At 37.2% G+C, this 24,487-nt stretch overlaps 1 non-coding gene across 1 annotated transcript; it reads right to left on the bottom strand.

Moving 5' to 3' along the window:
* Positions 1–4,294: 4,294 nt before the first annotated feature.
* On the bottom strand, positions 4,295–4,401 carry LOC141687546 (small nucleolar RNA R71). Its single transcript, XR_012561042.1, has one exon. It is a non-coding gene; the product is annotated as a small nucleolar RNA R71 (small nucleolar RNA).
* Positions 4,402–24,487: the final 20,086 nt, after the last annotated feature.

Genomic DNA, 24,487 nt, shown 5'->3' with positions numbered 1-24,487 from the left:
CCAAGATCCTTATCATCTCCACATCTCCAGCCTTCTTGTTCCTTTTGTATTTTAGATCAGACTGAATAGTCATGATTAACATCACATTTAATCTAACACAATTTTTAGGAATAGTAAGTTGTTTGCATTACTTGGTTCTTGGACAGATGTAGGCCACCCCTTTGTTTGGATATAGATAGGCTTCTAGAAAAGCTGTTATCTCTGCATTTTTGAGCTCATGAAGAAGCTGGGTGTCCTCTGTGATGACTACATGTACTTTGTCAATCATAACATCTAGTTCAGATGCCCTTAGAGTTCTGAGATTTGAAATGGACACTTGAAGACATCTGTCCGCACCACCATCATTGATGTTGACAACAATCCTCTTCTGTAAGTAATTCTCAACATTCACAACTACTGCCCTAATGGAGTTGATAGTCTTGACCAGTGCTCTTTTGTATATGATGTAGTCGTTTTGAAGAGACATCCTCAGGACTGCAAGAAGTTCACTGAATTCTTAATCTTGATTTGGTCCTTGTGCAGCCTTGATGAGTCTTTCTTTTTCCACATCTTGAAATTTTTGAGTTTATGAATAACTTTGACCACGTTGAACTGAGGTGATAGGTTCTTTGGATTTAGATTTACCAGCATCCTTGGATTGTTGAATCCTAGCTTCAATCTCCCCCTTAGTCTTGGTGACAGGCATGATTAGGGGAATTGGTAATTCTGGCCTTATAGGTTCAGGTAATGAGGGCAGTGGTATGTTGAACTTCCCCATAATGGCTCTCAAAGCAACAGAATTTTGCATTTGAAGATGCTTGTGAGAATCCACCAGGGTTTTTGTGTCTGTCTGTTGACTTTGCACCAAGGATGTGAGAGGTTGTACTTGTGCATTTAGTGATTCATTAGAAGATTGGAGAGAAGACACTTGTTGAAGTTCCTGCAAAGGTATCCTACACAGCCTTCTTAAATTCTTCCATGAGCAAAGCTGAAGGAGTGTATCTGCTAGAGTGCATTTGATCCAGCTTCAGTCTTGAATAATTGGAATTTGTGATGTGATTTTGAACTTGGTCATACAGGGCTACAAATGAAGTTCTCATGTTCTTGATAATAGTTTCCACCCCACTTAGATCATACCTAGACATTTGATCAACAAAAGTGGGGAATTTGTTCTTGATCTCTGTCTGGGAAGGAATTATTTTATCCATCTTCTCTCTAACCATCTTCATTATCTTGTCTTGATGCCCAATGAGGGTAATTTGAAGTGCTTTTCCAAAATTATGGAAAGCTTTGATTTGAGCTTTGTATACCTCATTCACTGCATCATATACCTCCTATGGGGTTAAGGATCTAGCATTGCTCCCCAAGATGGTTAGGTATTCTTCCCTGAATCGGGCTAGTACATCATCCATTTCAAAAGAAAACTCCTTGTCCAGCCATTTATCATAATTTGCATCCTGACAAGCTTCATCAACAATTTTTTCCTGTTGTTCTTCCACATTATTATGGTAGGATAGCATGATGTCTTGGTAGTCCAGATTTGATATATTGGATGTGAGAAGCTGGTGAGAGATCTGAGCAAGACCACCAAGTTGATCAACTAAGAGATCATCTATTGTGGAATATGGAGGTTCATCTTCTTGTAGCCATTGAGAGATGAGGTGAGGTTCTTGTGGTTGAGAAGTGGAAGGTTAGTTGGATGGGTGAGAAGGAGATAAGACAGAACTACCTGTGGCAGGAGTCACAGTTAGACTCACATATTGCCCTCTAGTTATGACAAGTTATTGTTCTTCGCTTGTGATGGGAACCTCCAGTTGAATTGGAGGGGATGTGACTGGTTTACTGTCATGTGCACCAGTCTCAAACCATTGTGCTTCTTGCAAAGCACTGTCACATGAATATGATGATCTTGCCTCTCCCATAACAGGGTCATTGGCAACTGTACTCCCAACTTCAATTGTTAATGCAATTTCAGCCAGGGTTTTGAGGGAAGTTGTTCCTGTGACAGGAAACTCCAATTGAATTAGAGAGGATTTAGATAGCTCCCCCTCAGGAGTACTACCCCCAAACCTTACAGCCTGTGAAGATGATTTGCACATGAAGGTGCATTTGTGATCACCATGGTGTCTTCAGTAAAAACTGATGAATCCCCCAAGCTTATGATGGTGTCATCAAGGTCTACCCCAGCTAGTAGCCTCTCACCATCTAAATTTGGTGTTTGGGTGGTGAGCAAGGTTTCTTGAACCATGTCACTTGAGTAAGTTTGCACTTGAGGATTGGGTTCAAGTGCAGTGTATGAAGAAGAAATATGAGAGATTAAGAGTTGTTTTTTAGTAGTGAATGTTGGTAGCTCCCTCTGAATAGATGAGGGAGCTTCAATTGATGTGCTCTCATGGTGTGTGCCATCCTTGTTTCTTCTTTCATATACTTGAACTTTGTCAGGTGCAGGTTCAGACTCTGTACAGGGTACATTTGGGAGAATGCTCTTTTCAATAGAGACACCATGTTAAGAGGATGTTGTTGAGTGGAATTTATGACACTTTCTAATGCTCTAATAAGCTTTGAATTGATGCATTTGTACTCAAGTTGTTAAGTGTTTTAACTTGTTTTCGAGTGTTTTTGCATTTCAGGCATTATATAGGTAATTAGGTGAATTATCATTGTTTTGGTACTAATTTGGTGTCAAGGTAGAGTTGGAATAAAAGCTCACGAAGACCAGCTCGAATCTGCAAGAAAAAGAAAAGAAGTCAGTTTTGGCAGAAGCCCAGCGCGCCCGCGCTGATCAAGCGTGCGCCCGTGCCGTGTCGGGATGACAGAATCCTGTCTCCACTTGGTTTTTGAGAGAAAGAATTCTACACTGCATTTGGCTGCTATATAAACATCTCTAGGTCATTTTTAATAAAAAAATCAAGCTAAATAAAGCTATATCAAGCCAGCGACATATCAACAAAAGCCGTAAGAAGACCGTATTAGCATGATTCAACGAAGACGAAGAAGATCTTGTTTTATTTGTGAATTTTTGTTTTAAGTTATATTTGGATGCTAGTTTTCTTACTTGTGAACCTTAATCTTGTTTTGTACTTGGTTTATTTATTCGTTATAAAGACTTCATTTGTTACACCATGATTTTATCGTAACCCACTTTGATGATGAGTCTGATTATGGGCTAATCGTTATCGTGGGGTTCTAAAGGGTTTATTTATGGATTTCTTTAGTTAAATTGTTTAATGCCTTAGTGTGTGGTGATTGATTGATATCCTAGTATTGGATGTGCGTATTCACTTTATGAGCATCGCGAACTCATAAGATAGTGTGTTAATTCTTAGTGAAGCGAAAGTGAATTTAAGGATTTAGAACTTGCCATGCTAACATAGGTTCATGTATTTGTTATGTATGATCCGTAGGTAATTTTAACCATCTTACTTGCCCTGTGTAATCAAGATAGATAACTTGGGCTTAAACCGTTATGTTGTTAAATTCTATAGACATATAGGGTCTCAATATAATTGGTGTCTATTCAGCTTCTATCTCTTTTATGTTGAGCTTCCCTAACATAGTCTCTATGGGAATGAACTAGAAAAGATTCTATACTACTTGCGAACTCGTATACTTTCGTGTATTATTAGAGCGTATTTAGCGACTAACAAGTTTTTGGTGCCGCTGTCGGGGACTGCAATGTTAATTTATAATTTATGTGCTTTCCGTCAGTGGTCGTTAAAGTTCATTGACTCGGACATTGTTACTTATTTGTTTTCTTGCATTATTTCAGGTACTCTAGCGAGGGTGTATGCATACGCGTTCACGTACTCGTAAGAGAACACTGGATAAAGCCGAGGAAGAAGTTGTAGTAGTTCGTAAGGAAGTTTTCGAGGAAGAAAAGAAGGTAGAATAAGAAGAGAAAGTTGAAGAACCAGCTTTAGTAGAGATGGGTGATCAAGCAGAAAATTTGAAGGCTTTGATGGACTATTCTCAGCCTAAGATTAATGACATTCAGTCAAGCATCATCAGGCCATCCATCAGGGCTAATACTTTTGAGATCAAGTCAAGCACAATCCAGATGATACAGAACTCAGTTCAGTTTGGGGGTTCTCTAACTGAAGACCCCAACATGCACATTAGGGATTTCATCGACATCTGCGACACCTTCAAGTTTAATGATGTGACTGAAGATGCTATCAAGCTACGCCTCTTCCCATTCTCTCTGAGGGACAAAGCTAAGTGTTGGTTACACTTTCCACCAATAGGGTCTATCACCACTTGGGAGGACTTTGCACAAAAGTTTCTCACTAAATTCTTCCCTATGGCGAAGACTGTTGCAATCAGGAATGCTCTTACCCAGTCTGCTCAGCAAACAGGAGAATCTCTGTGTGAGGCTTGGGATCGATATAAGGAGATGCTAAGGAAATGCCCACACCTTGGCATGCCTGATTGGATGATTATTAACTGCTTCTATAATGGATTGGGTGCTACTTCCAGACCCATGCTTGATACAGCATCAGGGGGAGCCTAGTGGGCTAAGAGCTAGGATGAAGCTTATTAACTTATTGAACTGATGGCTGCTAATGAGTACCAGAATCCTTCCTAGAGACTGACTCAGGGAAAAGTCGCAGGAATTCTGTAGTTGGACGCAGTAACTGTTATCGCTGCCCAACTTAAGGCTTTGATGATGAAGGTGGACATTTTGGCTAATTATGGAGTTAATCAAATCACCCGTGTCTGCGACCTTTGTGTTGGTGCCGATGAGACTGATCAGTGCACAATTTCTAGTGAATTAGCTCAGTTTGTGAGCAACTTCCAGTGATCGTAGCAACCAGTGCCAGCCACCTATCATCCCAATAAACGCAATCATCCTAATTTCAGCTGGAGCAACACTCAGAATGCGGTTCAACAACCTTATCAACAATATCCAGCTAAGCAGTACAACCCCCTGGTTTTCTGCAACCACAGTATGCACATAGACAGCAAATCCAGCTGCAACAAGCCAATGAAAAATCTGAATTAGACGAGTTGAAGCTTATGTGTAAAAGTCAAGTTGTTTCTATCAGGACCTTGGAAAATTAAATTTGTCAAATTGCCAATGCCTTGCCAAATCGTCAGCCTGGTACACTACCTAGTGACACTGAAGTGCCAGGAAAAAGGGAAGCTAAGGAGCAGGTAAAGGTAATCACTTTAAGGTCTGTAAAGGTTGCGAATTCCGATTAAACTCAAGTGTTGACTGAAGAAGCTGAGGCTGAGAAAGAAGTGGAGCAGCAGGAAGTAGAAGTGGATCCAAGGAAGAATACTGTTGAGCACACTTCGCCTGAGGGTAATACAGGGGAGAAATAGATCTATCCTCCACCGCCTTTTCCTAAGCGGCTGTAGAAGAAAAAGCTAGACAAGCAATTTGAGAAGTTTCTTGATGTGTTCAAGAAACTTCATATCAACATACCTTTCGTTGAGGCTCTTGAGCGGATGCCAAGTTATGCAAAGTTTATGAAAGGTATTCTCTCTCGGAAAATGAAGCTAGATAATTTAGAGATTGTTGCTCTCACAGAGGATTACAGTGCTGTGCTACAACAAGAATTACCTCTGAAGCTTAAGGATCCAAGAAGCTTCACTATTCCATGTACTATTGGAAAACTGTCTTTTGACAGATGCTTATGTGACTTGGGAGCTAGCATCAATCTGATGTCTTTGCTATCCGCGAGGCATAGTGGAGGATGTCTTGGTCAAGGTTGATGAACTCATCTTCCCTGATGATTTCGTACTTCTTGATTTTGAGAAGGATAAGAAGATTCCCGTAATCTTAGGGAGACCTTTCTTGGCAACTGGCCAAACCTTGATAGATATGCAGAAGGGTGAGCTCACAATACGAGTTCTGGATTAGGATGTTACTTTTAATGCGTTCAACGCTATGAAATTTCCTACTGATAATGAGGAGTGCTTAAAAGTGGAGTTGGTCGATTCAGTGGTCACATCGGAACTTGATCAATTACTAAGGTCCGATGTCTTAGAGAAAGTCTTGTTGGGGAATTCAGATAGTGAAGATGACAAAGGTGAAGAACAACTACAATATTTGAATGCTTCTCCCTGGAAAAGGAAGATTGATATGCCTTTTGAATCTCTTGGAATGGAGGGATTGAACAAAGCTCCTAAACACCTAAAGTCATCTATTGAGGAAGCTCCCACTCTTGAGCTTAAGCCTTTACCTGAGCATTTGAGGTATGCATTTTTAGGTGATGCATCTACTTTGCATGTTATTATTGCATCTGACCTTTCAGGTAGTGATGAGGAAAAGCTTATGAGGATTCTGAGAGAGTTCAATCGGCAATTGGCTGGACTATAGCAGATATAAAGGAAATCAGCCCTTCTTACTGCATACACAAAATTCTGCTAGAGGAAGGTAGAAAGCCTACGATCGAGCAGCAAAGAAGACTTAATCCAATCATGAAGGAAGTAGTGAAGAAGGAAATTCTTAAGTGGCTAGATGCAGGAATCATCTATCCTATATCTGACAGTTCATGGGTAAGCCCGGTTCAATGTGTGCCAAAGAAGGGTGGTATTACAGTGGTAGCAAATGAAAAGAATGAGCTTATTCCTACTAGAACAGTCACGGGGTCGAGAGTTTGCATGGACTACAGGAAGCTGAACAAATCCACTAGGAAGGACCACTTCCCTCTTCCTTTCATTGATCAGATGCTTGACAGATTGGCTGGGCATAATTACTATTGTCTTATGGATGGCTATTCGGGTTACATTCAGATTTGTATCGCTCCAGAAGATCATGAGAAAACAACCTTCACTTGTCCATTTGGTACTTTCGCCTTCAGACGAGTTTCTTTTGGACTGTGTGGTGCGCCAGCCACATTTCAGAGATGTATGACGGCCATCTTTTTTGACATGATTGGCCAGAATGTGGAGGTGTTCATGGAAGACTTTTCAGTCTTTGGCGATTCTTTTGATGAATGCTAGAAAAATCTTGGACATGTTCTCAAAAGGTGTGTTGAGACCAATCTGGTTCTCAATTGGGAAAAATGTCACTTTATGGTGCGTCAGGGCATTATTCTCGGGCACAAGGTTTCTAGTAAGGGTCTAGAGGTGGACAAGGCCAAGGTGGGGGTCATTGAGAATCTTCCTCCACCCATTTCTGTTAAGAGAATTCGCAGTTTTCTTGGTCATGCGGGTTTCTATAGGCGTTTCATTAAAGACTTCTCGAAAATTTGAAGCCATTGTGCAGTTTTCTAGAGAAAGATGTTCCTTTCAAATTTGATGACGAGTGCCTTGCAGCTTTTGAGACATGAAGAAGATTTTAATCACGTCACCGGTCATAACTGTACATGATTGGAATGAACCTTTTGAGATGATGTATGATGCAAGCGACTATGCAGTTGGAGCAGTTCTTGGACAGAGGAAGAACTACATATTACATGTGGTCTACTATGCTAGTAAGACTCTTAATGGTGCTCAACAGAATTATACTACTACGGAGAAAGAACTTTTGGCTTTTGTCTATGGTTTAGAGAAATTTTGATCTTATCTACTTGGGACTAAGGTGACAGTTTTCACTGATCATGCTACAATTCGATATCTCGTCTCAAAAAAGGACTCGAAGCCTAGATTGATTATAACGACTCGTGTATTTTTGAATTATTTAAAAATGTGATTATGGAAATTATTAAATAAATAAAATATGTGTATTGGGTTTGACCGCTATGTGTTGTTTAATTAATGTGTGATTTATGGTGTACCGGGTTGTCCGCGTGATTAATTATGGAGTCGTATTGATTATTTTCAATTTCAAAAGTGGATTTAGTGTAAATTTAATTGCATAAATATTTGAAATATCTTTAAAATCATTTTTATGGTTCTCCAATTACAATAGTTATTTTTGGGATTTTATAAAATTTAGAAATTAATATTTTATTAATTATTTATCTTTAAATGATTTTCTGATTGTGTTTACTTGTAAAATCTGTATTTAATTCCAGAATTATTCAAAAATTATGAAACTCATATTTATTCAAGTTTGAAATATTATGAGAATTTTAAAATTATGTTGGGAATTTTTGAGATTAATTTCACTCACGCGTCGATTCGTTTAATTGCGAAAATCGGGTATAAATTGCGTTTCAAAAATTGTTTTAAAATTTTAAAATTTATGTTTTGATAAACTTCGGGATATTTGTAACATTTAAAAACTATTTTCCTGATTTTCTGAATTTATTTTAAGTAGAGCTCGATTCGTTAATTGTGAAATGCGGGTACGAGTTGTGTTTCAAAAATGCTTTAAAAATTATGAAAATTTTATTTTATTGGTTTCGGGATTTTTAGAAAATTTTAAAACTATTTTGGTAATTTGAAAAGTTTATTTTATGTGTAACTTGGTTCGATGAATTATGAAACGAGGAACAGAAACCGGGCTACAGTCCCTTTTTACTAATACGTGTCCCAAATATGAGACACGTGGCAGTCAATGGTGTTGTTTGAGCCACGCGTTGGCTGCAGAGTGAATAGAAAAAAAAAAGAAACAAAATAAAAGAAAATAATACACACAACTATACCCCTATATCCCCTCATTTTTTTCACTCGGCTAATCTCTCTCCTTACTCTCACCATTTTCATTTCTTTTCCATTCAATTACCACTCGACTTTGAATGGGTCTTAAGTCCTGGTACATAGTTCTTTGTTCTTGTTCCTATGGTCGCATTTCTGTTCGATTTTCTGAGAAACCCACCTCGGGGTTCGATTGTTTTCTGGCGTTTGATCTTTGTTTTCTGGCGCCTGAGTTCAGTTGTGCTGTTGGTATGTATATATACACAAGTATGAGTGTATATATATCTCTGTTGTGATGATTGCCATGCTGCTGTGTTGTGATTTTCCGACCACCGGCGTATTTCCGGTGACCACACCGGAACCATATCTCCTGCTTTGACTGTTACTTTGTTCCAGTTTATTTTTCCAAATTATTATATATATTAATTTGGAATTTTATTTTATAATTTGCTGCAGGGCATTATTTGATTAAACTTTGTGATATAAAATATTTTGCACGGAAAATTTTGATTAATCGATGGAATTTATTTGGAAACCCGACACGTATCGGGCACCGATAAATTTTACTACCGTCGACGGTGGACGGTGATGACACAATTCTGAGTCCTAATACTTTTATTAAATAAAATTCGTGTTATGTTTTTATTCTGGATCTAAATAGTTAATTAGTAAATATTAAATCGTGATGGTTAAGTTCGTAGTGATTACTAAATTGTATCGGTGATTGGAATTTGCGAGTTGTGATTGGTTGTCGTGTTTTAAATTGGATTGTTGTTGTTGAATTGACGTCGATTGATGTTTCGATGGGTAGTCCGATAAACAAAGGAGACGCTGCCCGATTTCCGGGAAACTGAATTACGTAAATACAGAAACGTATCCGATGAATATCGGGACGTCGAGAGACTATATATATATGTGTGTGTGTTTTATACGAAACTTGGTTGTACAATGTGATGAAATATTTTGCCAAATCGATAACCCTGATTTCGTAAAATAAACAGTATATGTATTTTCCGAAAACGAACACCGAACCGATTATCGAGATTGTGAACCCTACTTGTTGTGTGTGTTATTATAATATATATAATTACGAGTCGGGTTTGAATATCGTTGGGTAAAATTGGTATCGAGGATATATCAAGCATACCTAGACGTCTAACGTAGGATATTTCGACCCTGTAGGTTATAGTCGGGAACCTGAAAGTGGACGATGGACTAAAGATAACCTAGTGGTCAGTCGACGAGCTCAGTAGAGTTTCAACAGAAAAACCTGAGTGTCGAAGTTGAATCCAATGGGATCTAGTGGTTGGACGTTAAAGCCTGAGCGACAGAGTCGGCTCAGAGTTGATCAGTAATAGCTATAAAGCCCTGTAAGGCAAGTACTCCTGAACTTTTCTTCAAGATATATTACAAATATTTTTGAACTGTTTCACAATGTGTCATTATTATTCAAAATAAATCATGTTTTAGTATTGCAAGTACTTCTAAATTTTTTCAAGATACAATGCAAATGTTTCCAAATTCTCTCGTGAAATATTGTTAAGTGTTCAAAATTTCTCTGTTTTATATTTTAAGTACTTTGAGTCATACAACCTTGAACCCGAATCACCTCATTTGATATTTGAGCCATAAGCCTTAAATTTTTCATAAATCATCCTTTGTTGATTTTCAGATACCGAATTACACAAATATGACAATACTTCCCCAAATATTTAACTGTCAAACACCAAACATTGGAACAAAACTGTTTGAAAATACAGAAACTTTTATACTCAACCATTCTTTATAATATCAAAAAACTATACCTTGAAAAATCAGTACTCGTCCAATACCTGATCATTTTATAGACTGAAAATTGTTTCTTATATATATACCCTTGTTATATCCGTGAATTTTCTTACGTTTTTATGTAAGTGTTCAATCATTATTGATTATGATCTTGTTTTATTGAAGTATATTGTTTATTATACGGAACTGTTTTAGAATTGGATAGTTTTCTTACATGGACCAGATTCGTGGTCAGACCAGATTTGTGGTCGAATTAGGACAATGTGTGCCTTGGATCCAGTTCGTAGAGCAGTGCTGTGTGCTTTGCTCGGGGTTAGTGTGTGACTGATCAGCAGCCTAACCTTGGTTTTAATATTTAAAATAAATGTTCAATTCTAATGATTGTTTAACAATAAACTTGATTCTTCTGAATCATTCCATTTGAACATTGCTTAACCTCAGTTATCACTGTTATGACTTGCTGAGCTAGTTAGCTCACCCTTGCGATTCTTTTTATATATTTTACAGTTGGAAATGATACGGATGATAGTGAAGTTCCTCAGTCCAAAGTGCGAGCTAAGATTCCAGATAGAGTTGGATTGAGCTAGTAGGAGTTTATTGCGGTAGTGAGATAATAAGATTGTAAGAATAATTTTATTATCAATTTTAAGTTAAATTAGTTGAGATTTGGTACGATGTAATAAAAGTTAAGGTTGTGGCTTGTTGTCATACTTTAACCTGTTACGATCCGTGGTTATGTGAAGTAGGGTCATTGCAAATAATATTTTTTATACAGGTTTATATATTATGTATGTATTGTGGACCCCAAACTTCTGACCCCGGGTTTGGAGGGCGCCACATTGATTAGATGGGTTATTTTGCTTCAAGAATTTGAACTAGAGATCAAGGACAGAAAAGGAACTGAAAATCAAGTCACTGATCATCTCTCGTGTTTAGAGAATCCTAATGCTACTTCATTGGATAAGACATTGATAAATGAATCTTTTCCCGACGAGCGGCTGTTGGAGTGCAAGAAGAAGAATCGTGGTTTGCAGACATTGTGAACTACCTTGTGAGTAATATCATGCCTCCCAACTTATCTTATGCTCAAAGGAAGAAGTTTTTACTTGAAGTCAAGTGGTATATGTGGGATGAGCCGTTTCTTTTTGACAAGGAGCTGATCAAATCATCAGGAGATGTATTCCTTATAGAGAAATAGGGGTATCTTGCGAGATTGCCACTCAACGGCTTATGAAGGACATTATGGTGGAGAAAAGATAGCAGCTCGTGTTTTTCAAGCAGGTTTCTTTTGGCCGACATTATTTAAAGATGCTCACCAGTTCGTTTTGAAATGTGATCGATGTCAACGTGTGGGTAATATGTCTAAGATGGATGAGATGCCACTTAATGTGCTTCTCGAGGTTGAGGTCTTCGATGTATAGGGAATTGACTTCATGGGGCCATTTATCTCATCTTGTAACAATCAGTATATCTTGTTGGCGGTTGATTATGTGTCAAAATGGGTTGAAGTTAAGGCGTTGCCAACAAATGATGCGAAATTGGTGCTTAATTTTCTTCACAAGCAGATACTCACTAGGTTTGGAACTCCAAGAGTCATAATCAGTGATGAGGGGTTGTATTTTTGCAATCGCAAGTTCACTGCTATGATGAAAAGGTATAATATGAATCATCGCATTGCTACAGCTTATCATCCTCAGACGAATGGTAAAGCTGAGGTATCTAACAGAGAGATCAAGCACATCTTAGAGAAAGTGGTGTGTCCATTAAGGAAAGATTGGTCTTTGAAGCTTGATGAAGCTGTTTGGGCGTATAGAACAGCATATAAGACTCCTTTGGGAATGTCGTCATTTCAGTTGGTGTATGGTAAAGGGCGTCATTTGCCTGTGGAGCTCTAGCATAAAACATACTGGGCTTTGAAGAAGTTGAATCTGGACTTGGATGTAGCTGGAAAGAAGAGGATGCTTCAATTGAATGAACTCGACGAGTTTCGACTTCAAGCTTATGAGAACAACAAAATGTATAAGGAGAAAGTCAAGAGGTGGCATGATCGGGGTCTAGTGCTCAAATCATTTATGCCGGGACAACAAGTTCTTCTGTTCAACCCTCGTCTCCGTCTTTTTCCTGGAAAGTTGAAGTCAAGGTGGTCAGGGCCCTTTCTTATCAAAACTGTGTTTCCACATGGAGCGGTGGAAATTTTTAAGAATGATCCGGGCCAAGCATTCAAGGTAAATGGTTAGAGGTTGAAGCATTATTATGGTGACACAGCAAACCGCGAGGTGGTTAGTGTCGTTCTATTGTCCGTTTGAGCTCAAGGTTCTACATCGAGCTAGCGATGTGAAACAGGCGCTTTTTGGGAGGCAACCCAAGTATGTTGTACATTAGTAGGTAGAGGAAGCAAGAAGAAAGGAGAAAAATACAAAAAAATCAGAAAAAGAAAAAAATTCAGGGGCAACTACAGAAGCTGGGCGCACCTGAGCTGATCAAGCGTGCGGCCGCGCCAATTTTCCAGTAACCAAGCGCGCCCGCGCTGTCCTAGCACGCGCCCACGCCGGTTTTTCAAGAGAGTGAGCGCGACCGCGCTGACCTAGCGCGAGTAAAACACTTTTACACATATAAAATCCAAATAAAAGCATATAAATCGTGATTAAAATATATGAATCGATTACTAACTTTTAATAGCGATCCAAAAGCAACGATCGGAGATCCTTAGCAGCTGCTCCTCAAACGCGAAACACTCCACCGGTATCCACCAAGAAAACGACGTTAATGAGGATGAGGAGGTGGAGAGAATTAGGTTTTCTAAAAACTTTTGGGTTGTTTGGGTTAGAATAAAAATAGGGTTTATAATAGTATATTTATAGGAAAAATTTTCAGCTAAAATTTTCCCATAAAATATTATTATTATTAAACCATTTATTATTCTCAATAATAATTAAAACACCTTTTAATTATTAATACTTTTTCTAAAAACTTTAGAAATAATTCTCTCTCTTGATTTAATTTCCAAAAATTAAATTCTTAATTAATAATATTAAGAACTTTTCTTAATTAATTTATAATCAATTAAATCTCATTTAATCAATTATTAAATTTGCCAATTAATTATTTATTTCATAAATAAATAATTATTAGCCATTATTAATTAATTCCTCCACCATTAAATCATTTTCTTTTTATGGTGTGACCCTGTAGGTTCAATATTAAGCCGGTAGTAGAAATAAATAATAATAAAACTATTTTATCATTATTTATATAAATTCTCTAATTTATTAAATATGATTAATTAATTAATCATATTTATTCTACATCGTGAGGGATACTTCTCAGCATATTGCGACTATCCGGATAATACGAATTCACTGCTTAGAATACCAAGAACCTATTCAGTGAATAGTTATCGTACAATAAACTCCTTCTACCCTACAATGTCCTGATTAAATACAAGGCATGGATCTTGTGTCAAGCCTACCTAATTTAATCACTTGCTTACCATTTGCTATGCTTAGTTCTATGCAAATTAGAAACTCCTTTCTAATTTCATTCACACTGGCCAGAGATTCCTGAACTAGCATAAGTGGATCAGCCTTGAACATTCGCTTCCTTCACTGGAAGGGGTAGATCCTTTATTGATCATACACTATCTTCGTGTACAAATTCCTATACCCAGTAGAGCCCTTATAATTGTCCCTGGAGACTAAGAACTAAACCAAAGCATAGTTCAGTGTACACAAGATGACTATGATGACCTCAAGTCTAAGGATACTTGTACAACTATCACTATGTGAACAACTGCTGACACGTGAGTGAACTCCATCAGTTGTTCAGCTGTGCGAGTCATGTTCAGTGAACTTATTCTATAATAAGAACCTACATACTAGCTATAGTGTCACCACACAAATGTCTATGAGAACAGACATCCTTCATATTGAAGCAAGCATAGTATGTACCGATCTTTGCGGATTATTAATTACCAGTTAGTAATCCTATGATCAGGAACTATTTAAGTTTAGAGTTATCATCTTTTAGGTCTCACTATTATGATCTCATCATAATCCATAAAATGCTTTACTCTAAACTATGGTATATCTTATTTAAACACTTAAATAGATAGAGCCCGTAATAAAAACAAAACAAGTCTTTTATTAATATCAATGAAATCAAAACACATTACATAAAAAGTTATTCCTAAATCCTAATACATGATTGGACTTAGGACATATTCCTTTCAGCCGCGCCGGGTCCCTGTTCGAAAAAAATAAAAAAAATAGCAGTTTAAGAGAAAATCGGGATTTTTAATCAATAATTAATTCCAAACCAATTTTTACTCTTCCACATCCCATAATTCCCTCTCCAAAGCAAACCCATTATTCCCACGATTCCCATTATCAATTTCCACTTTCATTCCTTATCGAATTCACACCTTTCCACCTATAAATACATACACTTATACACAACTTCTCCACCACATCACAAATTCTCAAACACAAATCTCTCTCAACACTTAACTTTTATTCTCTCTCATTCAATCCCAATGGCACCAAAGAGGCAAAGAACGCAAGTAGGCAGCAGCACCACCGATTCTTTATCTGCAAGTGGTGTGAGGCCCAGGTTTTCTACTCCTGAGGCTGAGGAGGAGTACACGAGGCTTTTCTCGAAGCCTATTACTAAGGAGCGAGGTTTTCTGCCATCAGGGAAGGATGGTAAGCTGTTAGAGATGATTCTCGAGATGGGCTGGGTTTCTTTTTGTGAGGCGCCTGCTGCTTTGCCCATGAGTGTGGTGCGGGAGTTCTATGCAAACACCATGGCGGAGAAGATTGGCTTCACGGTGGTGAGGTCGAGGACTGTAGAGTACAGTGCTGATGCTATCAGGACGGTGATTGGGGAGCCCGCGAGGAAGGTGGGTCAGGACACTTGGAACGATAAGACTCCGGAGGACTTTGATTTGGATCTCATCGTTGCTACTCTCTGTGTGCCTGAGACTCACTGGAAGTTCAACAGGGGCACTACTGATTACTCCACGTTCCCTGCATCATGCATGAACCGGTTTTCACGGCTTGGAACTCGTTTATTTATACTAACATCATGTCATCTTCGCATGTGCATGAGATTACTGTGGAGCGTGCTCGTCTGCTATGGCGTATTCTTCAGGGTGATTACATTGATTTGGGGATGGTGATTTATCAGGGGATTCTGAGATTCTTGAGAGGAGGTACTACATGTGCTATTCTGTATGCGTCCGTTGTGATGAAGTTGTGCGTGGCGGTTGGTGTTCACTAGCCGCACATGAGCAGCTTCAGCTTCCCAGTGCTCCTATTAACAGTTCTACGCAGCACAGGATGGTTGAGTGGGGAAGAGGTAAGCCCGATCCTAAGGGGCTTGGTTACATGTTTGATCATCTGCCAGGAGGTGTGCCCCATGATCAGATGTATGCTGGTGGTACGCAGCAAGCAAGTAGAGCAGCTTGGAGAGCTCAGTTAGGATAGGAGGTTGGTTTATCGCAGCAGCAGCAGCAGGATGCAGCAGAGGTTGGAGCTGGTTTGAGTTTGGCGCTGTATAGGCTTCTAGCTAGGAGGATGGATGCGATGTACGACATCCATAGTCGGTTTGCACATGATCTCACCCAGGCACTTGGGACAGCTTTTAGAGACACCGGAGTTGACATCCAGTGGCCAGTTTTTGGTGAGGATTCCGTGTATCCGCCTCCAGACACGCCTGACACTCCACCCGTTGAGGGTGAGGATTTTGATTCACAGTAGGTATGCCTGATTCCTTACTATTACCTTCACTGAGGACAGTGAATATTTTAAGTTTGGGGGTAGTAGTTGAAGGAATATAGTTTTGCGTGAGTCTCATGTAGTTGCATATTTCATAATAGTTTAGTTCATATATTTGAATGTTTTGCCATGTAGTTTTTTTATTATTTAATCTTATTTTTGGTAGTTTTATGATATTTTGTTCATGTAGTTTCATGTATTTGCATTATAACATGATTCCTTAGATAATTTTTCCGATTGATTTGTGATATTGATGCTAGTGTAGTGATGTCATATTTAGTGATGTTGAGTCTTATCGAATTAATTTGCATGCTAGAGACACTTGTATTTTACTAAGTCTTATAAGTTGCTAGAGTGCTAGATCATGGTCATGGTTTATTTATTTGTTGAGGATTTATCGCTTATTTATATTTGAAATTTAGGTTATTCTCTTAATGAAAAAGACATGGATATTTAGGAATTGGAGAAAATTGAATTTCATTGCTAGTTGTGTGGGCTAGGTGTCAAATGGCTAGTAGACGGCTCATATTTTTATGAGTAGTCTAGGGTTTAGCGAGAAAGAGCAAAATGCACTCGTTCAGAAATTCGTTGAAAAAGAAAAAAAAATGAAAAAAAAGAAAAAAAAAGAAAAAAAGGAAGAATAAGTGTTATGTATAATTGATCACGAGTGGCCTCTTTAGTACTCGAGTTATTAAGTTCTTAGGGGACTTTGTGCCTAGTGACCTAAGGCTTTTATAGTCTGGGATCCACTAACCTAACGCTCGCTACATGGTTACTATTGTATAAGTCTTTTGTGGACCTCACTCATTGCACGATCAAATAAGCATATGTATTTGTTTTATTGTGAATAAAAGCATGAATCCATATAAAACTCTGATATAAATATGGAAGTGTTATAAGTTATTATGAGTCTAGCTTTTATTATATTTATAAACATGCGATTGTTTTGATAAGTAGTGAGTCATGATTGTCGATCTAATTGCGATAGTATATCTGTAAGCCTTTACACACATGCACGTCTCTGGTTTGGGGAATGTTGCATTCATTTAGTTGCATTCATGCATTTTTATTTCTTATTCTTTGAGTCTGTTTATGCTTGAGGACAAACATCGATTCAAGTTTAGGGGTATGTTGAGTGGCATTTATGACACTTTATAATGCTCTAATAAGCTTTGAATTGATGCATTTGTACTCAAGTTGTTAAGTGTTTTAATGTGTTTTCGAGTGTTTTTGCATTTCAGGCATTATCTAGGTAATCAGGTGAATTAGCATTGTTTTAGTGCTAATTTGGTGTCAAGGTGGTGTTGGAATAAAAGCTTGCGAAGACCGGCTTGAATATGCAAGAAAAAAAAGAAGTCAGTTTTGGCAGAAGCCCAGCACGCTCGCGCTGATCAAGCGCGCGGCCGTGCCGTGTCGGGATGACAGATTCCTGTTTCTACTTGGTTTCTGAGAGAAAGAATTCTACACTGCATGGGGCTACTATATAAGCATCTCTAGGTCATTTTTAATAAAAAAAATTAAGCTAAATAAAGCTATATCAAGCCAGAGACATATTAAGAGGAGTCGTAAGAAGACCGTATTAGCACGATTCAATAAAGACGAAGAAGATCTTGTTTTTACTTGTGAATCTTTGTTTTAAGTTGTATTTGGATGCTAGTTTTCTTACTTGTGAACCTTAATCTTGTTTCGTAGTTGGTTTATTTATTCGTTATAAAGACTACATTTGCTACACCATGCTTTCATCGGAACCCACGTTGATGATGAGTCCGATTATAGGCTAATAGTTATCGGGGGGTTCTAGCGGATTTATTTATGGATTTCTTTAGTTAAATTGTTTAATTCCTTAGTGTGTGGTGATTGATTGATATCCAAGTATTGGTTGTGCGTATTCGTCTTATTAGCATCGTGAACTTATAAGATAGTGTGTTAATTCTTAATGAAGTGAAAGTGAATTTAAAGATTTAGACCTTGCCATGCTAGCATAGGTTCATGTATTTGTTATGCATGATTCTTAGGTAATTTTAACCATCTTAGTTGCCCTATGTAATCAAGATAGATAACTTGGGCTTAAACCGTTATGTTTTCAAATTTTATAGACATATAGGGTCTCAATATAATTGGTGTCTATTCAGCTTCTATCTCTTTTGTGGATGTCTGGTAGTATGGTACTCGTGCAACGAAAGTTGGCGTTTATCAGTTTCGTGTTGTCTGATTAATGTCATCACCATAGCATGCTAGAATGAAGTATTTAATGAAGTTAGAATTTAATGAAGTATTTAATGAAGTTAGAATCACATGTTTGTCATATATAGGCTATTGAATGAAGTATTTAATGAAGTTAGAATCACATGTTTGTCATATATATTAATTCAGGAAATATTAATCTTGTAGTTATAATTGTTAGTTAATTCTTAGTTATAGACAACCTCAATTTGTTATCATCCTAGCATTGAATAATAACCATACATTGTTGCTTAAGTGCGTGAATTAATTAGTTAACCAATACAGTCTATGTGGGTACGAACTAGAAAAGATTATATACTACTTGCGAACTCGTATACTTGCGTGTATTATTAGCGCGTGTTTAGCAACTAACAGATTCCACTAGAGTCTGTTCAAGTCCCTTGTTTACAACTACATCCTTTTGAATGGATGCAGAGGTGCCTTGAGTGGTCAACTTAGTTTTCTTTTGCTTCTTTGTTCTTTTGGCCAAAGGTGACTCAGGTTGTGTTTGTTCCTCACCACTCTCATTCAATATAGTAAGGGTTACCTCCTTTCTATTCTTTTTATTCACTTGACCCTTTTGAGAGGATGAAGTGGTTGGATTCCTAGCAGCTATTGGTTTTGAAGAAGTAGGCTCAACATGGAAAGGTCCCTGTGGCTGTGCATGTGTTTGTGCTTCCACGGGCTCATGAACCATTGTTACACTAGGTTGAACTTTATCTGTCCTCATGTCAGGCATAGGGTAAGGATATGTCCTAAATCTTTCAATCATGAAAGGTGTTAACCTAAGACCCACATGTACCTTATTCTTGGTAATAAGTGATCCAAATAAGATTTTGGACATTTGTTTACAGTTTCCTATTAATGACCTATCTACACCTTCAAGCATACGTATGTCATTTACTTTATGATTTATAGCAGACATAATGAATCTACGAAGAAAAATTTCTTTACCTCTTGAAGTTAATGGCATGATGAGCCTGGTGCTCAATTCCTCCAGAATGTAGTGTCCTACATTAATATGTTTCTTGTGAGCCATTGAGTAGACCAGCTTCTGAACAACACTAAAAATGTTGTCAAATCCTGATTTCCTACATGTGAAAGCCCTCACCACAGAATAAAATAGAAAGGACCACTCCATCCTTAGATTTTTCTTGTTCAAGCTAGCTACGTTGATCTTCTCAGAGTAGTTGATAAAGTCCAAGAATTCATACAGCTCCTCCTTAGTTGGAATCTCTACTAGCTTGTCAGTTGGAATTTTCAAGGCCAGGTTCATATCAGCTTCAGTTATCTCAACCTGTTGTCCTTTGATTTGACAGTTAACCACTAAAGTTGAAGATTGGTATTCATACACAACTATCCTAGCTACAGCTGTGTTCCAGAAATCCCTCAATACATCCAGATAGAGAATTGGGTTACCTGTAAGAGCTCCAACAAAGTAAGTTTCAGATAAGAACTTGACAAAGCTTTTGAAAGCTTCAGGAGCTTGATTTGTATCTAAGAATTCAAGGAAGTTGGTCTCCTTTGGGATTAAGGGTACAATAGTGTTTGATGCCATTGTTGTTTATGTGAAGATTAATGAGTACAAGAAATTAGAGAGAAAGGATTTGAAATAAGAGAAATCGGTTTGAAATTAAAAAATTAGGTCACTTAGAGTTCTCAAAGGCATAAGTATGTGTATGTCGAGATGTCTAAGTATTTATAGTAAAAGCAAATGACTTATCGAGAACTCAAAGATAAACGTTTGGAATTTGTTTATCGAGAAGTCACTTTGAAAAGAGAATTACATATCGAGAAGTCATTTTAATTTATTCTTATAGAGAACTAACACTGACTTGTCGAGCTGTCAAATAAATACTCAGTTTGTCCAAAAAGGATTGTGCTGTTTCCAATTTTTATTTGAATTAATCCAAATAAAATCAGAATAATTTTGCCAATAGTATTTTACTAAAATAATTTATCGAGTTAAATTATTCCAGTTCTGAGTTATATGTAAGTCTAAAATTATACTTGTAGAGAACTCTGTGAATTAACACTTATAGAGAACTCTACAATGACTTATCGATAAGTCATAATAAAGCTTATCGAGAAGTCACTCGAGAAGTCAGGAGATTGACTTATCGAGAACTCACTCGAGAAGTCTTAAAATGACTTCTCAATAAGTCAATTAGACTTATCGAGAACTCAATAATCTGAATACTTTTGATCACTTTGATTCTATCTTGTGCTAATTTTACATATTGAAAATGCAAATCAACATTTAGACAGTTTTCTTAGAATTAAAAAAATTCCAAGCTAAAATTTGAATTTTAAAAAATAAATATGCAGAGAATTCTGAAATATTTATAATTCATATTTCAGTAAATTTCCAATTAATCAAATGAATTTTGATTTAGTAGAAATTAATATGCTGTAAAACATTAGCTTAGTTCTTGCCTTAGGATGAAGAATTAAGCATTCCAATTTCACCTACAAGTCTAGTGAAAGTTGCTTCATCCAAAGGTTTAGTAAAAATAACAGCTAATTGTTTTTCTGTTGGAACAAAAATTAGCTCAATAGTACTATTTGCAGCAGGTTCTCTAATAAAATGGTACGTTACATTAATGTGCTTTGTTCTAGAATGATTAACTAGATTAGCCACAATAGATATAGCACTAGTATTGTCACACATAATTGGAATTTTTTGTAACACTAGGCCATAATCCATTAGCTGATTTCTAATCCAAAGCACTTGAGCACATCAACTTCCAGCAGCTATGTATTCAGCCTCAGTTGTGGAAGTTGATACAGATTGTTGTTTCTTGCTAAACCAGGATACAAGTCTTTTTCCAAGAAACTGATAGCTTCCACTAGTGCTCTTTCTATCAACCCTGCATCCAGCAAAATATGCATCTGTGTATCCAACAGCTTCAAAACCATTTCCCTTAGGATACCATAATCCCAAGTTTGGAGTCCCCTTCAAGTATCTGAAAATCCTCTTCACAACCATCAAATATGATTCTTTTGGATTGGATTGAAATCTTGTACACAGACATGTTACAAACATGAGGTCTGGTCTACTTGCAGTTAAGTAAAGCAATGATCCAATCATTCCTCTATAGCTTGAAATGTCTACACTCTTGCCCTTTTTATCTTCATCTAACTTTGTGGCTGTAGACATCGGTGTAGATGCAGGTGAACAATCAACCATGCCAAACGTTTTCACTAAATCTTTGACATACATAGTTTAGCTGATAAAGATTCCATCACTTTTTTAGTTGACTTGAAGTCCAAGAAAGTAACTTAATTCCCCCATCATGCTCATTTCATATTCACTCTGCATAAGCTTAGAGAACCTTTGACAAAGCTTTTCATTAGTAGAACCAAAGATAATATAATCAATATAGATCTGAACTAGGATCATATCATTACCATGTTTCTTGTAGAAGAGAGTCTTGTTAATAGTACCTCTAGTGAATCCATGCTTAATCAAAAATTCTAATAGTATATCATACCAAGATCTAGGTGCTTGTTTAAGTCCATATAGAGCCTTGAGTAACTTGTATACGAAATTCGGAAATTCTGGATCTTCAAAGCCAGGTGGTTGTTGCACATAAACCTCTTCTTCCAACTCACCATTAAGGAATGCACTCCTTATATCCATTTGATATACCTTGAAACTTGAATGTGCAGCAAATGCAAGAAAATCTTTATTGATTCAAGTCTTGCAACTGGAGCAAAAGTTTCATCGTAAAAAATTCCTACCTCCCGTGAGTAGCCTTTTGCAACCAACCTTGCTTTGTTTCTGGTGACAATTCCATTTTCATCCATCTTGTTCCTGAACACCCACTTTGTTCCAATAATACTTCTGTTCTTTGGTGTAACACCCCCAAATCCGGGGTCGGGGATCCGGGTTATCACAAGTTCCATTTCCCTTAATAATACTTAATCTTAATAATCAACCAACTACTGCATACTGTGACCCCACTATACACACACACCACAAGTTATAGTCTCAGAGATTAATATCCAAAAATAAGACAAGTCATTTTATTCCACAATTATAAGTCATTACACCTCAAAAGGGTTTCTGAAAAAATTTACATATTCCTTGCCATTATTACAATTCATAATATACATAAGTCTGGTACATCAAAATTTGAAAGCCTATCCTATTGGTAGTTCCTACCTCATCTACAACGGCATCAACGGCTACAGGAAACTGCGGAACGTTTCCTATCCGCTCACGAATTGGGAGCTTGGTCATGTTCATCTTGTCTATTTGTTGTTGTGTGATGAAAGAAGAAAGCAAGGGTGAGCAGCAAGCCCACCAAAATAATATGTATAATAATTTACATATATGAGCATTCTCATAATACTCATGAAAGTCTTGGTCAAAAAGAAATGAACCAAGTATGATATCTTATCGCGACCAAGTCACAAAATATTCAGTATATATGTATATATACTTTTCAAAATCTTGGATTCCTCTTCCATGCATAATATACACAGAGTTCCAGTTTATAACTGTATAAAAATATCGTTGCAAGGTGATCTCATATATCTAACCTTGTCTCAACGTTTTTGTGAAAATCTTTGTCATGCATAAGATAATCATTAACCAGATATAAGTTGAAAAGATGAAGTTACAAGATACTCCAATATACTTATATTTTTTCCGAATACTACTTGAACTACCACCGTTCAAGGTATAATAAGTTTCAAAAGTTCATCACATAGATGAGACTACAAGAAAAGACTTGGATAGATTCAATCTTTGAAATATCATTATAAATAATGAAGTTACGAGATACTTCATTAAGTCTTGATATATATATACACCTATATATATACATTTCATACACTCCTTGAAAACCTCTGTTATGAAAATTATAAACAGAGTTGCAATATCCAATGAATTTGGAAAGGAGAAAACCTTGGCATAACCTGATATCTTGCTGATCAGGCAAAGATACCAATAAGTAACCTTTTCTACTAGTAGATGGACGAATTCCCCACTGGTCATAACCCTGGCCGCATTAGGACCTATGTTGGACTGCCACTCAGCCACTTACGCATTGATGGACTCCCATTGAGCCACTTACACTTTCATGAACGCCCACTGAGCCCATGTTGCTTTAACAATTCTGACCTTCATTGGTTCAATCTATACTTCTTATGGTTTAACACGTGCCCACCTGGCATTATTATAATTACGCCATTTTTCCTTTATCAAATTTTTATTCTTGAGAACTTCGAATATTACCTTTCTCCTTATAAAACCTCTAAGGTTATCCTTAAATCGTTCCTCCTGTATTCCCTAGATACAGGGCATATCAAAATATCATTTACTAATACTAGAACCATTGTTTATACACTTCTGAAAAATTTCTCCACTGATCCTTAAAGGTTGTTGTTACCTTAATCCTTTCCAATTCATACTGTGAAAACTCATACTGTCCCTATTAAGGGTGAAATGCATATATATCGCAAAATTTGCTAATAACAATCATGCACTTATCACAAGATAATGCATATACATATATTTACATCACAACAACAGTATAACGGGTAAAAAACTTGCCTGAGTATTCCCGGATAGACTTAAGCTTAGAGTGAGTCCGATAACCTATGAACAACAACATAAGTCGGAATTAAACCCCGGTCGCTTAAGAAACTAGACTTTAACCAATTGAACCTTAATGTTCGCTTATGGTCACTTCTACGCTTAACGAATCACACAAGTCATTCGAGTACCCTCGGCTCCACCATTTTTAATAAATTAACCATTATGAATTTTAAGGCGATTATTTCGCGAGTACCCTACCAACTGCCTAATCCACTTTACATAATTGTTTCATATTCCAATTAGTCATTTAAGGGCCTTAACCAAGGTTTCAAAGTAAGGCGAGGGGTAGTGGTTCGTTCGCGAAACGCCGTTACTTAAAACGGTCGTTTCTCCTAAACCGTACATCGGATTCAAGCGAACCACATATCAAAACGAAGCTCATAACATGAACTATCTAAACATGGCAATGGTCAGAATCTAACAGTGAGTTCACGGGTCCTGAAGTTAAGAACAAAAACAGTCTAAGGTAAATCGGGCATTACGACGGCTATGTTTACGCGATTACCAAAGTTTATACAACTCCAAATCAATCACAAACCAACTTACAACCAACATTACAACCAAAATCCATCCAATCCTCACT

Source organism: Apium graveolens, chromosome 9, assembly GCF_009905375.1.
Source record: "Apium graveolens cultivar Ventura chromosome 9, ASM990537v1, whole genome shotgun sequence".
NCBI lineage: Eukaryota > Viridiplantae > Streptophyta > Magnoliopsida > Apiales > Apiaceae > Apium > Apium graveolens.
The sequence above is the reverse complement of the archived record's forward strand: the minus strand, read 5'-3'. Positions and strand labels throughout refer to the sequence as shown.